Genomic DNA, 11,832 nt, shown 5'->3' on the forward strand with positions numbered 1-11,832 from the left:
TCATTAGCTAAGGATTTTCTAGTTTGTGTTTTGTGCTGGTAGTAGGGCCTTCTTATGTTATTGTTTATGGTGAGTATGGTCTTCTATGTAACTTTTCCATCAGATGTGTTGTGATCCTATTTGGATGACACACCTAGGAAATTTTGAGTTGTCACATGGCCACTATGGGTGCACAGTTTAGGATCTATACATCTGGATTTTTTGTTATTATGCTCATTCATATTGTCTTCATATTAATCAAAAAGAAAAATAAATTATATGTAGCATACATACAGTTTAACTATAGTAAACTATATTAAATGTATCTATATTCTTTCTGTTTTAATTTAAAATTTCTGACTCTAGCCAACATTCTATCCCAAACTGTTACTCCTTCCTTCATAACTTCTTTCTGGTCTCCTCCTCCATTGTTAGATTATTGTCCCAAATATAGTCTCTCTTTCTTGGTTTATATTAGTTAATACTTAATTACAGTTGTTATCCTAGTCTTCCTTACCTCTGCCTTTTTGTAGCTAAGCACTCAACACCCACTCTGACCTCCCAATTTTTCTCTTTTCGCTTATTTTAACTAAAATGATCTAAGAGATGAGGCTACTTTTTGGAGGAGCATTGAATTTAAAGTAGATTGTAAATACAACTGGAAAGACCATTACAGACTCAATATCCTGGTATATGACTTATTCTAGCAGCCCTGGGAAGAGGGATATGGGAAGAGGATAAGGGAAGAGGATATGGGAAGAAGGACGGGAACGGAGATGGAGGGAGGACAATTTGGTGATGGGAATTCTCCTGATTCTATGTTAATATGTACCTAAAATATTATTGTCAGTGATATGTAAGCCACTATGATTAAAATAAAAATTATATTTAATAAAAATATCCTGGTATATGTTGCTAATTTTCTACTGTACCTACATAGTTTCTGTTGAAATACTCCTGTCTCTGATTTAATTTTTACATGGATATTATGGAAAAAATTACTACTAGAAAGGAAAGGAACTACAGAGAATGAACACTCTTAATATATAAACATATATGAGAACACATTAGACTATATACAATATATAAAATTGTATGTAAAGATGTAATATAAAAACAAGAAATAAGTGCTGTGTGAAAAAATTAAGTACAAAAATAATTATAGAAATAATTATATTAGCATACAGTCAGCAAAGGTCAAATTCAAAACTAAAAGAAGGCATATCAACTTGTAGTTTAATACTTTTCTCCATTATGCCAAGTTATTTTGACTTGACTACTGAATATAGGGTAAGAGACCTAATAAATAACTAAAAGTGTTTCTTTCCTTACCTGACATGGTCAGAAAAGAGAGAAATAATCAGCTATAGATTCAAAAGATGAGGAGAAAATCTCGAGGATGTCTGAGCACTGAGGGAGAAGACTGAGAATGTCCAGTACAGACTACTGGTCACTGGTCATTGGTGATGATCCAAATTTGTTTACAGACAAATCCATGGGAACCCCAAGATTCTACCAGATGGTGATTGGTTTGGTGGGAGAATGATGTCATAAGTAGGCAGTTTAGAGGTGGGGCTAGCCAATATGGGGGTTAAATTCTCAATAAGACCACCAGATATGGTAGAGAGGCTGAGATGTAGGGTGATGTAATCATACAAAACCCATGTAAAAGTCCTACTTCCATTGAGCTTTTCTGTTAGGAAAATCCTCATATTAATTAAATTAATGAGTTTACAGATGTTTATAATTAAACTGTTATCAATTACTTATACATTGTTTTCATAAATGTATTTTACATAATAAAATAAAATCATGATATGATATACATTATATTTGAGGTTGTGTATTTACATAGTTATAAATATTTTAATTTCAATTGAACTTTTTAATTAATGATTTTATTATTTAAAAATATAATAATAGCTTGGTTTTATACATCCAATATTTCAAATTCAATCCCACCACATCCCTCCACCAATGTTTCCAGAGTACATCCTATGCCACCAACCCCTGCCTCCAGCTGACTATATTAAGAGACACCTTCTAAAATTTGGTTGTGAAAGTTTGAAATTTATAATTTCATTGTTGTTGATTCTAGCTTGGATAGTTGGCAGGTCTGTCATTAATTTTTTCTTTTAAGGCCACATCAGGTGGCACTTGGGGGTTACTTCTGGCTCTGAGAAATTACTCCTGGAAGGTTCAAAGGAACACATAGGATGTCAGGGGGATCCTGGTTTGGCAATGTTCAAGGCCCATCTTCCAACTACTGTAATATCACAAAGCTCCCTAGTTTCTGTCCTTTTTTATATATTTATTTAAATACCTTGATTACAAACATGATTGTGGTTGGGTTTCAGTCATGTAAAGAACGCCCCCCTTCACCAGTGCAACATTCCCATCCCCAGTGTCCCAAATCTCCCTCCTCCCCACCCCACACCCACTTGTACTCAAGACAGACTTTCTACTTCCCTCATTCATTCACATTGTTAGGATAGTTCTCAATGTAGTTATTTCTCTAACTACACTCATAAATAATCTAGCTATTTTAAGAAATCATACACATTTGGTAACTTTAAACATCTGAGACTTTGAATATTCCAAATTTACTTTCCATAATATGAATTTTAGATATCAACCTAACTTCAAAAATCTTCAGGAAATATCTATAGTTTACCTGTTTCAATTTGAGGGAGCTTTTAATGTTCTTGACTGGTGGCCAGCTCACTTCAGCCTTCCCGGCTTATGCATCTGCTTATGAGAGTGCACAGGCACACATGTGTGAATGAATATGCTTGTACACACAATTCACATATCAGTTTGTCTTTGCTCCCAGATGATTAGTTGGCAGGAATAATCATGACCCTGATCTTCTTATAAACTTCTTCAAATATTTGACATTCATGTTACTTTTTTAGGTTCAAATAGCTAACTATTGATAAATATAAAGTGGTATCATTGTGCTTTACCTCAACTATCAGAGAACTTTATTTTTGAAAAGGAGATAGCTTTGTACTTTAATTTGTTTTAGAATTGACAACATTAAAACAAAAGGCATTAGTAATAGTAACATGGCTTAGTGATGCCTAGAATTAGCAACAAGGAAATATCACAGAGCAAATGGACTTTTGATCACTACTGGCACACCTTTGAGAAAACACTTAATCCCAAATACTATGGTCTCCTTGCTCTATCTGTATCTCTATCTTTTGTGATGATTTCATTTATTATTTATTTAAAACATCTGATATTATAATTGATGATACAACATATAGGTGTGCATCTGTTCAGAGTTAGAAGAGGAGAACTGATAATGAGTCACATTCAAAATTACAGATCAAGTTACTTATATGTAACCTCAATCATTTTTCTTATTATTTCAGATAAAAAATTAGAGGCAGCTGTTCTGATAAAGGTAGAAGCAAATGACACAGTTGACCTTTCTCCAATAGGAATCCTTTTCCCCTAATGCTTGTAGAAGTCAAGGCTCTAACACATGTTTCAGGACATTTATCACTGATGTTCAGACAGAAAATACCATAAAAATTGCCCCAGAAGGATATTAGGAGATAAACTTTAATTTCTTTTTTTTCAATTAGATATTTTTAAAGTTTTGATTAAATTGTTTTATTTATTTTTTTCTTCATTTAAACATCCTGATTACATATTTGATTATGATTAGGTTTAGGTCATGTAAAGAACACCCCCTTCACCAGTGCAACATTCCCACCACCAATGTCCCAAATCTCCCTCTATCCCACCCCACCCCCACCTGTACTCCAGACAGGCTTTCCAGTTCCCTCATTCATTCACATGATAATGGTAGTTCTCTGTGTGGTTATTTCTATAACTGCACTCACCACTTTTTGTGGTGAGCTTCATAAAGTAAGCTGGAAGTTCCAGCCCTCCTCTCATTGTCTCTGAGGATTGTTGCAAAAATGACTTTTATTTTTCTTAAAACCCATAGATAAGTGAGATTATTCTGCGTCTCTCTCTCTCTCTTTCTGATTTATTTCACTCAGCATGATAGAATCCATGTACATCCATGTATAGGAAAATTTTATGACTTCATGTCTCCTGACAGCTGCATAATATTCCATTGTGTATATGTACCACAGTTTCTTTAACTATTCATCTGTTGAAGGGCATCCAGAGCCTGGCTATTGTTAATAGTGCTGCAATAAATATAGGTGTGAGGAAGAGGTTTTTATATTGTTTTCTTGTCTTCTTAGGGTATATCCCTAAAAGTGGAATAGCTGGGTCGAATGGGAGCTCAATTTCCAGTTTCTGGAGGAATCTCCATATCGCTTTTCATCAAGGTTGGACTAGACAGCATTCCCACCAGCAGTGGATAAGAGTTCCTTTCTCTCCACATCCCCGCCAGCACTGATTGTTCTCATTGTTTGTGAAGTGCGCCAATCTCTGTGGTGTGAGGTAGTATCTCATCATCGTTTTTTGGTTTTCCAGTTCATTGATTTCTGCCTTCAGCTTTGTTATTTCCTTCTGTCTCCTTATTTTTGGTTCCTTTTGTTGGTCATTTTCTAATTTTTTGAACTGCGTCATTAAGTAATTCAGGTATGACCTTTTTTCTTCCTGATGTGTGCTTGTAGAGCTATAAAATTTCCTCTCAGGACTGCTTTTGCTGTGTCCCATAGATTCTGACAGTTTGTGTCTTCATTATCATTTGTTTCCAGGAAAGTTTTGATTTCCCTTTTGATTTCATCTTGGACCCACTGGTTGTTCAGTAGCAGGGCGTCTAATTTCCAATTGTTAAAGTTTTTCTTCTGTGTGCCTTTGTATTTCACATCTAATTTCAGAGTCTTGTGGTCAGCAAAGGTAGCCTGCAAGATTTCTATCCTCTTGATTTAATGGAGGTATGTTTTATGTGTCAGCATGTAGTCTATCCTGGAGAATGACCCATGTACATTGGAGAAGAATGTGTAATCAGATTTTTTGGCAGGAAGTGTCCTATATATATCTACTAGTCCTCTTTCTTCCATTACTCTTTTCAGGGCTAGTATGTTTTTGCTGGGTTTCAGTCTTGTTGACCTATCAACTGTTGAGGTCTCCCACAATTATTGTGTTATTATTGATTTATTCTTTCAGATTTGTCAGTAATTGTATTAGATAATTTTCTGGTCTCTCAAGGGTTCATATATGTTTAATAGTCTGATTTCTTCCTGTTGCACATATCCCTTGATTAGTACATAGTGTCCATCTTTGTCCCTTACCACTTTTATGAGTATAAAGTTGGTGTCATCAGATATTAATATGGCCACCCCAGCTTTTTAAGGGTATTGCTTGGATGATTTTCCTCCAGCCTTTGATTTTGAGTTTATGTTTGTTCTGATTATTCAGATGTGTTTCTGGTAGGCAGCAGAAGGTTGGATTCATCTTTTTGACCCATTTTGCCACTCTGTGTCTTTTAATTGGTGAATTTAGTCCATTGACCTTGAGGGAGATGATTGTCATAAAATTTAATGTCTTCTTTGTAGATAAGTTTGCTGTGTTTATTGGTCTCTCTTGTCTTAGAGTAGACCTGTCCATTTCTCCTTTGAGGCTGGTTTATCATCTGTGAAGTTTCTGAGCTGTTGTTTATCCATGAAGCTATGTATCCTTCCTTCAAACCTGAATGTGAGTCGGGCTGTGTGCAGTATTCTCCGTGAGGCATTCATTTCATTCAGTCTTGTCGCAATATCCCACCACTGTCTTCTGGCCTTGAGAGTTTCTTGTGACATGTCTGCTGTAAGTCTTAGGGATGCTCCTTTGAATGTAATTTTCCTTTTTGATCTTGCTGCTTTCAGTATTCTATCTCTGTGGGATTTGTCATTGTAACGAGGATGTGTCTTGGGGTGTTTTTCTTTGGGTCTCTTTTAGCTGGTTCTCTTCGGGCATGCAGGTTTTGATTCTTCCTGGAGATCTCCTTCCTGGGTCTCTGGGACTCCAATGATTCTTATGTTGTTTCTGTTGAGTTTATCAAACACTTATATTTTAATCTGTTCAGATTACATGAGTACTTTTTCCATTGCCTTATCATTTGTCTTAAGGTTCTTTTCCAATTTCTTCTGCTTTGTTGAGTTTTTCTGCATCTCATCTTCCATACGCCAATTCTGTCCTCAGCTGCTGTTACGCTGCTGGAGAGGCCATCCACTGTGTTTTTCAGTTTCTCTAATGTGTTTTTCAGATCTGTTATTTCAGTTTGGAGTTTTCTGATTTCTGTCTTTGTGTTCTGTTCAGATCTATCTATGCTTTCTTTGAGTTCTACAAACTTCTTTCATATTTCTATTCTAAGTTCCTTATTTGAGAGATTAATCAGATGGTTGGAATTTTTTAGGTCATCCGAGCTATAGTCTTCATTCACTGTGCATGGTGTTTGTCTGCGAAGTTTCCCCATTGTCACGCTTGTAGTGTGGTTTTTCCTGCGTGTTGTGGTGGGGTTCATTGGTTAGAAAGAGTGCGTGGCCCACTCTTCTGCTGCCTCTAGTTGACAGTGTACTCCTTCCATTTTATAAATCTAATTCTAATCTTTCATTTTATTCCTTTGCAAAATATCAATTAAAACTACAATAACAGGGGCCAAAGACATAGCACAGCAATAGGGCATTTGCCTTGCATGTAGCCTATATGGATGGTTGTCCGAATTCCAGCCTTCCGGAACCTATTTCTTCTTGCAGAGACAGGAGTAAACCCTAAGCGCTGGGTGTGACCCAAAAATCAATAAACACGAAACACACAAAACTCTTGTGTATGTAAACATTTTATGGGATTATTATGTTACTGACCCTACCCTGATCGGTGATTGTGCCCTACCGTAGGGTGTGACCTGGCATTCTGCCCCCACCTTAGGGTGGTACCTGATTCTGCTTCCACCATTGGGTGGTATCTGATCCCACCATTGGGTGGTACCTGATTCTGGGGGATAAAAACAAGGGTCTGTGGAAGGCAATGGGCTTTTTGTCTGGAACTGATGCTGAGGCTTTGGACTTCAGTCTTGTTCACCAAATAAAGCTAATAATTCCACAAGCCTGACTGTATGTGAGCTGTTTACCACCACTTCACCTCAGAACCACTGGCTGAACAGGGTGGCAGACACGTGCTCTGAGCTGAAGGGGAAAGACCTCATCCTCCATTCCTCCATCAGTCAACCGCTTCAGGGGCTGACTTGCAACACAAAAGAAAACAAAAAAACCCAACCCAAATAACTACAATACTATAATTTGTAACTTTTAAAAGTTCATATTTCCTTCTATTTTGTTTTATGGCATTTCTAAAGTTTTTCATTATTATTTGATATTTGCACTTTATGTTCTTTTTTCTTCTCTTCTTATTCATAATTTTGTCTTTCAAATGTCTTATATTTAAACCTCAAAAAGTTATGCTATTTGCAGTTAAAATTTGGTTTCTTATCTCTTACAAGAAGAGAATTTAAATAATGAAGAACTAGCTTTTCAATTGTTTTCTCTGCCTCAAGATAAAACGCCATTTTTATAGTACATGCAAACTTTGAAAGAAATAATATATAAAGGTTGGGTTAACTTAGAAAATCACACTATTCTGAATTATTTCATTTATAGTTGAACAGAAAAGATAAGATTCTTTCTCAAAGTTCGTTATAGGTCAAGTTTGCTGTTTTATTAAAAGGTCAAGTTTGCTATTTCATCAATAGGGCATTAGCATTTGTTGATGTTGTATTAATATATATTTTAAAAATTGAATCACTGAGATAAATAGTTACAAATTTATTGATGTTTAATTATCATCTCTCCTGCCCAGGAGAATTTCTTCTTAATAAGTACTTAAACAACTTGGTAGCTAACTAGTCAAATTATTTATATATCATGTATGTATCTATCATCTATCCATCTATGTATCCTTATCATATATAGACATAGATATGTATATTGATACATAGGTATAAATATGAAACTATATAAATGCCTTTACATTTGCTTATTTGGAAGAATATTATAGTGATTCTCAAGAAAAACTGTCTGCTGTACCTTAATTGTATTCCAGTTCTTTTTTGTTCTTTTCCCACCTACTATCTATTCATCACTATCCTTAGGCATTAGAGGCAGAGCTAAACTCACTTTGTTCATTCAAGTTTCTTTAGGAGCTTTAATAATACTTTCTCCAATCTGCATATAAAAGTTTAGATTCAGTAACACTTGCAGGACTTTGCAATCTAGAATTTGAAGGTCCCTTGAGATGAATTATGGAGTTCTAACTCAGTTGTCAAAGGTTTACAGAATGGCTAATCTAGTAAACCCATAAATCTTTAATTGCAGAACTCAGGGCTGTCTTTTTACCATTAATTTAGCATTAATTTTTCTTGCTTAGTACCTAGAAAAGTTTAGACATAAAAATCATATTCAATTTATATTAATTAATGTAAAAAAGAACATCAGTTGGGTTACAGTAAAAATTTAGATTTTTTTATGTTCAAGAAAATATCACGAGCAAGCATGTGGGAAAAATCAATAAAATACTTTATCATAACAAATTTAGAGTATTTTTCCTATTATACAAACTTGTATGCTACAGTACCATAGAGCCTAGCCTGATATTAAGGTATTACCATATTTATGAAAAAATACTGAGTGTTCTGTAATAAAATTTTCATAAAGTATAACAAGTTTAATTGACCTTCTAATGCTCTATAATAAAAAATGAGAGATAAAGTTGACTTTTAATTCATGTACTATTTCTTCATTAGACTGTGATATGATTATATGAAATAAGATAAAATAGAAAAACAATACTAGCTAATTTACTAACATACATGCTACATAATTTATATTATTATTATTATAGCTCTGATCACATAATTCTAAAATCACTGATATTTATTGTATTAGTATAAAAGTTGCTATACTTTCTGGATTTTAAGGTTTCTGAGAATATTAATTACTTTCCTATGCTACTTCTAATCTAGTTCTAATGGTACTTCTAACTTACTTTTCCACTCCAGCCAGGAGGACTGGTACATGGCAGGAAACTTGTGACAAAGAACTAGAGTTGCAGTTCTTAAAGGGAAGGTCCACTATGGCAATGAGAGTTGGAACTGATAACTCTGAGCAAAAACAGGATGCTGAAAGGGGATAAAGTGATATACATGGTACCCTTTCTTTAATAGTTCAAACAATAGTGCCAAAGATGGAAAAAAAAAGGTTGGGAGAAAAGAATGAGAAAGAGAGAGAAAGAGAAGTGAAATATTTGTCTTGTCACAGTAGGGGCTGGTGGGAGGAGCATTGGGGACACTGGTAAGGGAAACTTGCACTGGTGAAGGGAAATGGACATGTTTGACTACAACTCAAATATGAATAATTTTGTAATTGGGGTGATTAAATTTTAAAAAAACTAAAAAAATAAATTAATTCACAATAAAAACAAGAAAGAACTTTACTATTAACTCAGTTTCTATCTCCCTCCTACAAATACAGTTCCTTGAGCAAATTTAGCAGTTATCACTGACTGTAGAGCTAGAAGAAAGCCCTAAGAACTTGCCGAGTGTGGCCCCCAAATAAAATCAAATTAAAAAAATTAAAAATTTAAATGTTTTAGTCTAAACAAAAATGTAAAAGAATTTATTTATATAATGTACAAGGTAGAGGACAATATATTATACTATCAATGGATTTTTCTTAGCATTTTTTCTGTTTTGGGGTCACATCCAGGGTTGCTCTTGGCTCTGTGCTCAGAAATTGCTCCTGGCAGCATGGAGGACCATATACGGTGCTGGGATTCTAATTACCTTCGGTCCTGGTGGGCCACATGCAAAGCAAACGTCCTACCACTGTGCTATTTCTTTGGCCCCTATTCTCACCTTTTTTTTTTTTACCAGACAATTAAAAACTTTAATTCAGAAAACACCTCAACCCCACACATACACACCCCAAACACACACAATCTCTCCAGGTAAATGTCAAGTTGTCTTGAATACTGAGTTGCTTTTATTATAGAACTGAATGATATGTTATTAAAATCAGCTACATAATTCTAATTTTTAGTTTATTATTCATGTACCTTATAACAAATAAAGGTTTTCTTTTTAAATTTTTACACTGAAATAATTCTCATAAATCCACTGCAATATTAGCTTGTGTGATAATGTTTTCTTGTTTTAGCCAATTGAAATTAGCAAACTTAATCCTGTGGAATAAAAGACCAGCGTGGGATGGATGAAACAGTGTGTCTCTCTGTGAACAAAATTGAAAGCATTAAAAAATGTCAATAGTCTCTCGAAGCATGATCTCTTGCTAGATAAACTATCTGAGCTAGGGAAATAGATTTTCTATCATCAGTCTTGCATGACGAGTAATAACAAAAAGAAACAAGAGCACTGATAATAAGAAGAGTCATATAACAAACTTAACATTAAAATTCTGTCATCTTAAATGAACTTAATTTACCAGAACTTATGAAAATTACTCTTATTTTAAGATACCACAGCATGCCATCAAATACTGAGGGTTTATTAGATCTCTGTGCCAATTCATTTATCCATCCACCAAATATGACCACTAAAAGTACCATCACCTGTCAGACATTGTTCATTATTTTTTAATTCTTCATATGTGACTCTACCCTGGATTTAGGTGTATATACCTGAGACCCGCCCATTCCTGGGAGGGCTCTTGGAAAGGTTATATAAGGCCTTTGACCCAGCGGATTGAGGTCTTTTGGTGTTTGCCAGCATGGAGGTCAGAGGGAAGATGGCTGAAAGGAGTTAAGATGCAGGGCAAGCTAAAAATGGCATGCATAAATGGTTATCAGCCACATCTGTTGGCTAGGGATAAATAAAGATGTTATCTCTCTGGAAACCTGCCTGTGAGTGAGTTCAATACCCGTCACTTTCCTGGACCCAGACCCGCTGGTTAATGGGGGATGGAGCCACGTGGCTGGGGACCTAAGGACAAAGGCCTCCATCTCCACCATCCAAGCCCATCATAAGGGCTGTAACTCTACATTCATACACTTGATTCTATATTTTTCCTGAATTTCTATATAATTTTTTACACATTAGTAGAGCCGGTATGTCGAAGTGTGCCTCTACACATCTCACAAACAATGGTTTTATGTTATTTGAAGTGGTTCCAGTTTTCTAATCTAGAGATTAGAAATAATGCATCTTTAATTTTTTTCACAAAACAGTGACATTATTTATATTTGGATAATTTACTATTAAGCTACCTTAAGTATGTGCTGATAGAGTTTACTGATGTTACTTCATTTCTGTCAGGAACAGGCTGGTTCTGCTACCACTTTTTCTCTCTCTAACTTTTTCTAAAGCATGGAACATCTTCTTATCTGGCTCCATCCCAATTTTATTGAGATGAAAATAAAGCAGGTCTAGAGGCACAGATGCTAAATTAAGGCGGTGTAGCTTGCTGAGAATATCAAGTTGTTCACCTGATTTCCGAAAGGTAGGTTTTAATTTTTATCTAATATCTATGTACAATTTACAAAGTGCTATTTCTTTGATATCATTAAAAGGCAACTTATTTGAATAAAGATGACATATCTTTTGAAATGCTATTTATAAGGAAAAAACTCCTATACTAATATACTTGGAAGTATCCAAATTATATATAGTTCTGTAAATGTTATGTATTATATAGCAATATTGCATATTTAGGCATACCCCAAATTATCCATAGACTTTCATGTCCAATGTTTTTTTCCAGTGTTAGTTGTCATTAATATTTTTTGAACACAGCTACACAAATATAAGGCAATCATGATTCTATATTAATAATTAAAGGTCATGTGGAGAAGACAGGCATATAAACATAAAATATAAATTGATTTATTGAAAAAATTAGAAACATATAAGTCATCATGAAGAGACAATTA

This window comes from Suncus etruscus, chromosome 12 (genome assembly GCF_024139225.1).
Source record: "Suncus etruscus isolate mSunEtr1 chromosome 12, mSunEtr1.pri.cur, whole genome shotgun sequence".
In the NCBI taxonomy this organism is placed as follows: Eukaryota; Metazoa; Chordata; class Mammalia; order Eulipotyphla; family Soricidae; genus Suncus; species Suncus etruscus.